The sequence below is a fragment of the Saccostrea echinata genome, unplaced genomic scaffold, assembly GCF_033153115.1.
Source record: "Saccostrea echinata isolate AGI-Se365-2 ecotype Australia unplaced genomic scaffold, CSIRO_AGI_Sech_v1 ptg000027l, whole genome shotgun sequence".
Taxonomy (NCBI): Eukaryota; Metazoa; Mollusca; class Bivalvia; order Ostreida; family Ostreidae; genus Saccostrea; species Saccostrea echinata.
The window spans coordinates 10,397,802-10,403,801 of record NW_026889776.1 but is presented as its reverse complement, the minus strand read 5'-3'; the positions used below and the strand labels follow the sequence as shown (position 1 = coordinate 10,403,801).

Sequence of the window (6,000 nt, the reverse complement as noted above, 5' to 3'; positions counted from 1 at the left end):
AAAAATTACATCACCATGACTTACGTTTGAGTCAGAATGACATGAGTACATACGATGCATCAACTTACAAAATTTGATTATCCTAGTCACAATAGTGGCCAAAATATTAAAGTTTTAACAAAATATTAATTTAGGTCACATTTTAAGTTACCTTGAGGCCATGACTTTGCCGTGACTTTATCAGGGTGATATCTTGTACAAATATATATCTACAACACCTCCTCACCCTGTGTAAATTTGGTGATATTCTGCCCAGTGGTTCTTGAAATATGTTCGCATCCACTTTTATTTTCCTAATTATCTCCCTTTGTAAAAGGGTTATATCCAAATTTTAGGTACAAATGAAAGTCCTTTGGCCAAGGATACTCTGTGATAAATTTGACAAATAGGGATTCTACAGGTATAGCCACTATTCAAAGAAGTTTAATGTGATGAGCAATTTGGTCCATTTTCAAAGTTTTCTTAAAATAAAATTTCTCTAGGTCCTTCCCTTTAAAGTATTCATAAGCATTTTTTTTCAAAGAGAGTTATCTAGGAATATAACTCCAAATAAGATAATTTTTTTCTGAACAATAAGAACTTTATTTTGTATTGTATAATGAGTAATCAAGTCAATATTCACAGCTTTACGAAAAATAACAACATTTTGGTGTCTAGCTCTTCCCCATGCGGTATTTAGAGGCAATTACGGATTGTATTAGCTTGAACTCCTGATGCTCTTGTCCGTGAATGATCAGCAATGCCGATTGCAAGCAGCATCTTATCCTGGTCGCATGAAATGTCCTCATTTTTTGTCAGATTCTTTGGTAATCCAAGCCAAAATCAAACTGCAAAAGATGATTTTAAAAAAACTGAAAAAAGATATATCAAACATTCCGATAAAAATGACTCAATTTAACAACTGTGATTTCCCCCATTAAATGATGTATTAAAATCATATTTCAATGAACATCTTTGATGTATGTACAGTTGATCTGCATGACAAAAACGTATATTCTTGAAAACTGTTGCAGAAGTTATCAAAAAATGCAACATTTTGCATAAAAATGAGTTCTTAAAAAGTTTACCAACTAAATTTAAAAATGCGATTTCTTTTTTAAATGATGAAAAACCAAAATACAAGTTCCATGTTCATCTCCATTGAATAGTGATTTCAATTTAAAAAAAAAAACTTAAATCCCCTTTAATGGAAAACCTTTCAAAAAGAAAAACCAAAGGAGAAATTACCCTAAGTGCAATATTATGCATCAAATTGACAACGTTCAACAGCTTGTATTTTTCTAAATGACCAAAAACCCAAATCAAGGTGCAATAAAAATCACTGACGTACACATAATTATTTGAAAAAATAAGTTCTCAATTTCATAAAATATGAAAGCTATCTAAACAAATGATGAAACTTACAAGCAATATTTGAATTAGAAATGAATAAGATCAATTGGTACCTTTCAAATAGACAGTCAAAATCAAGCATCATGCTTCTCTCTGATGTATATCATATACTGAATCTGCAATATTAAAAAAAATATAAAACTGTTGAAGCAGTTATCTAGAACAATAGGCCCAAGGGCTCTGAAATGCGCTTGTGATAAATTGTATAACCTATCACTTCTATTTGAAGCCTCTAAGTATCCTATATATTTAGATAAAGCCCTTAGAGGTGCTTGGACACAGATTTGAAGTTAATATTTTCTCAAATTTTCTGTATAATTTCATGACTTCTATGTTGCTATAGCATTTCATACTTAAATATAATAAAAATCTTATTTCATCTCGTAGTTATTGAAACTTCAAATTTCTGAACGCCTTTGATTGACACATCCTTGCACTTTCACAAATTTTAATTTTATTCTTAGTACTTAAGAAAAGTGGCGATTTTGTTGTGTATTAATGAAAAATATTAAAACTATAATCCAAAGAATTCAGAGTAGAAATGTTCGAAAGCAAAACCCACTCACAGTATTGTCAGTCCGTGCTCAGTGGTGTGTGCAGACTTTAACAATTAAACACACCCGGTGAATCGTAAACATTAACAATAACAGAGCTCGTGCCCTGTTTACAAAAACAGTTTATGTTTCACGGGTGTATTCAATTTGTTAAACTCTGTACACACCACTGAGCACGGGCTGACAATATTAGTGAGGGGGTTTGCTTTCGCACATTTCTACTCTGAATTTTCTGGATTACAGATGTAATATTTTTCATTAATACACAACAAAATCGCTTCTTTTCTTAAATGTTAGGGATAAAGATAAAATTTGTGAAAGTGCAAGGATGTGTAAATCAAACGCGTCCAGGAATTCGTAGTTCCAATAATTTCCAGATAAAATAAGTTTTTAATTATATTTTCGTGTGAAATGCTACTGCAATATATAAGTCGTGATATTATACAGAAAATTTGAGAAAATATTAACTTCAAATCTGTGTTTAAGCACCTTTAAATTCAGAAAGTAGGTCATTTTATATAAAACACTCTGAGAACCCAAGATGATTCTAAGTCAATTAGCACCTGAGATAGGTCATGATGACCTATTCATCATTTTCTGCGGACCCAAGATGCAGCAACTATCTAAAATTGATGATTCTAAGCCAAACAGTACCTGAAATATTCATATAAAGCCATAAAATTTCAAAAGTAGGTCAAAATGACTTACTTTTCAGTTGACATACTCTGAGGACCCAAGATGCAACAACTGACAAAGTTTGATGATTCTTAGCCAATTGATACCTAAAAATATCTAATTTATAACCATAAAATTTCAACAGTACGTCACAGTGACCTACTTTTCAGTTGACATACTTTGAGGACCCAAGATGCATCAACTGACAAAGATTGATGATTCTAAGCCAATTAGTACCTGAAAAAATATTTAATCAAGTCACAGTGACCTACTTCTTAGTCGACGTACTCCTAACATCCAATATACATTAACCAACAATTTTTGATGACTCTAAGCAAATAAGTACACGAAATTATTCAAATATAGCCTTAAAATTCCAAGAGTAGGTCAGAGTGATCTACATATTCGACATACTCCAAAGACAAAAGATGCACCCACTTACAAAATTTGATGCTTCTAAATCAATTAGTACCTGATATATTTAAATAAAGCCATAAAATTTCAAATATAGGTCACAGCGAGCTACTTTTTAGTCGACTAACTCTGCGGACCGATGATGCATCAACTGACAAAGTTTGATGATTCAAAACCAAATAGTACCTGAAATTTAAATAAAGCCATACAATTTCAAAAGTAGATCACGGTGACCTTCTTTTCAGTTAACTTACTCCAAAGACCCAAGATGCACCAACTGAAAAAGTTTGATGATTCCAAACCAAATAGTACTCAAAATATTTAAATATAACAAAAAAATTTCAAAAGTAGGTCATGGTGACCTACTTTTCAGTTGACGTTTTTCGAGGACCAAAGATGCATCAACTTACAAAGTTTCATGATCATAGGCCTTGAAATGTCCAAAATATGCCTCTAAAACGCTTTGAAATCGAATGCCTGCAAAGTTCAAAATGTAGGTCAAGGTGACCTACTTTTTCATAAATTTGTTTCATGGCGCATCATCTTACAAGATTAAATGATTCTAAACCTCTCAGCATTCGAATTAATGAAATTCAATGTTTTTAAAAGATTAGCCATAAAATTCAAAAAGTAGGTCAAGGTGACCTTCTTTTAGTTGACGTACTCCGATGACCCAAGATGCATCAACTTATAAAGATTAATGATCGTAGACCTTGCAGTAAGCAAAATATTAACATTTTAATAAAATGTAATATTTGGTCAACTTTGATGTGACCATGAGATCATGCCTTTGCCCCAGGGCAATTCCCCTTGCAAATTTTAATCTACAACATATCCTCAACCTAATGTGTAAGTTTGGTGATAATCTGCCCCGTGGTTTTTTGAGAAGATTTTTAGCAACCAGTACTTTTGGTTTTATTAACCAAATTATCTCTCTTTGTTTAAGGGTCACAACCTTAGATTTAATATAAACGGGAGTCTTTCGGTCAAGGATACCCTGTGACAAATTTGACAATAATTGGCAAAGGGGTTCTTGAGTTATGGCCCACATTCTAGAAAGTTTACGCACACCGCACAAATGGATATAGCATTAGCTCTTTGAGCCTTTGGCTCAGAAGTACAAATGTAAGCAATATAACACATCAAATGGATATATTTATCAACAGGTATTTTCTTATGATATCAATAATCAAAAATCAAAATCCAAGTACAATGTTCATATCTAATGTAAGCTCATTTGACTTTAATTTATGTTCATTAGACTTTAACAATAAAAACATATTATCCCTCTTATAGATTTCTTTTAGCAGTAAACAGAAAAAGGACAAATCTGCAGAAATGTTATACCCTAAAAGTAATATTTTGCATCAAATTGACTATGTTCAACAGCTTGTATCTTCTTCACAAATGACCAAAAATCAAACCAAGGTGCCATGCTTATGTATCATGTAAAAATATTTGGGAAAATAAGTTCTTAGATTAAGAAGCGTAGGGCTGTCAGAACAAAAATATTTAACCCTATATACAAGAGGTGGCATAAAAATCAAGAATACCAACAACTCGTATTTTTGTCATAGAAGATCAAAAACTATATCCATACACTTCTCTTCCAAATGTACAACTGATTTGCACAATAAAAAATTCCTATTTTTCTCTCCTAAATAATCAAAAATCTAGAATTTAGGTACCATGTTCATTTATGATAGATAATTGTTCAACAATTGTGGGAGTACTCTGGAAAATAGAATGTATATGTACAAGTAGGATGTACCCAAACAAATTGTGGGAGTACTCTGGAAAATAGAATGTATATGTACAAGTAGGATGTACCCAAACAAATGTTGTATTCTCTTTTATTTTGCACAAAAATGACTGAAGTTCAATAATTGCTATCTGAACCATAATGATTAGTAGTCTAAAACCAAGTACTAAGCAAATACTAACTGTACAAACAAAATGATCTCCAAACCAAAACTTCTTATTATGAAAACTATTGGAGAACTTATCGGAGTAAACAATGAACCCAGTGTGCAATATTTTGCATCAAAATGACTGATTTTAAAAACCAGTACCTTTATAGATGATCAAAAATCAAAGTTGAAGCGTCATATTAATATCTGCTGTATGTTGTTTTTTTTTTTTTTTTTTTAATTTTTTTAAAAAAAATGATATCTTTAAAACTGTTGAAGGAGTTATTTAGAAAAATCATGTACACTTGTATGCAAAAAATAATAATAATAATAATAATAATAATAAAAAAAAAATTAAATGGCCAAATTTATCAACTGGTAGTTTCTTGTCAATGACCAAAATCAAAATCAAAGTCTCATGTTCATCTCTATTGTATGTTCATTAGACTTGAACAATTAGAAACCTATATTCCCTTTCATGGGATTTCTTTTAGCAGAAAACTGAGGGAGAAATTATCTGCAGAATTGTTGTACCCTAAAAATAATATTTTGCATCAAATTGACATGTTCAACAGTTTGTATCTTTTACAAATGTGACCTAAAACCAAACCAAGGTGCCATGGGGGGATATGCATATCATTGATATAAAAACATATAGGAAAAAGTTCTTAGGTTTAGATATGTAGTAGCTATCTAGACAAACAAGAGGCCCAAGGGCCTTGAATCGCTCTTCTAATAAACTGTACAACCTACGGTATCACTTCTATTTGATGATTCAAATCCGTATAGTACACCAAAAATATTAAATACAGCCATAAAATTTCAAAAGTAGGTCAGGGTGACCTACTTTTCAGTTGTCGTACTCCAAGGACCCAAGATGCATCAACTGACAAAGTTTGATGATTCTAAGCAAATTGGTTTCTGAAATATTTAATTAAAGCCATACATTTTCAAAAGTAGGTCATGGTGACCTACTTTTCAGTTGACCTACTCCAAAGACCCAAGATGCATCAACTGACAAAGTTTGATGATTCTAAGCCAATTAGTACTTGAAA

General features: G+C 31.6%; 1 long non-coding RNA gene across 2 annotated transcripts in view; it reads right to left on the bottom strand.

The window, feature by feature from the left end:
* Nucleotides 1-555: 555 nt before the first annotated feature.
* The window catches only part of LOC133193365 (uncharacterized), a 103,366-nt gene continuing 97,921 nt past the window's right edge, over nt 556-6,000 (bottom strand). For both annotated transcript variants that reach the window (XR_009721918.1, XR_009721917.1), the window contains exons 7-8: nt 1,446-1,508; nt 556-827 (exon numbers count right to left, since the gene is read on the bottom strand). This is a non-coding gene — a long non-coding RNA (uncharacterized LOC133193365). The remainder of the gene's footprint in view (nt 828-1,445; nt 1,509-6,000) is intronic.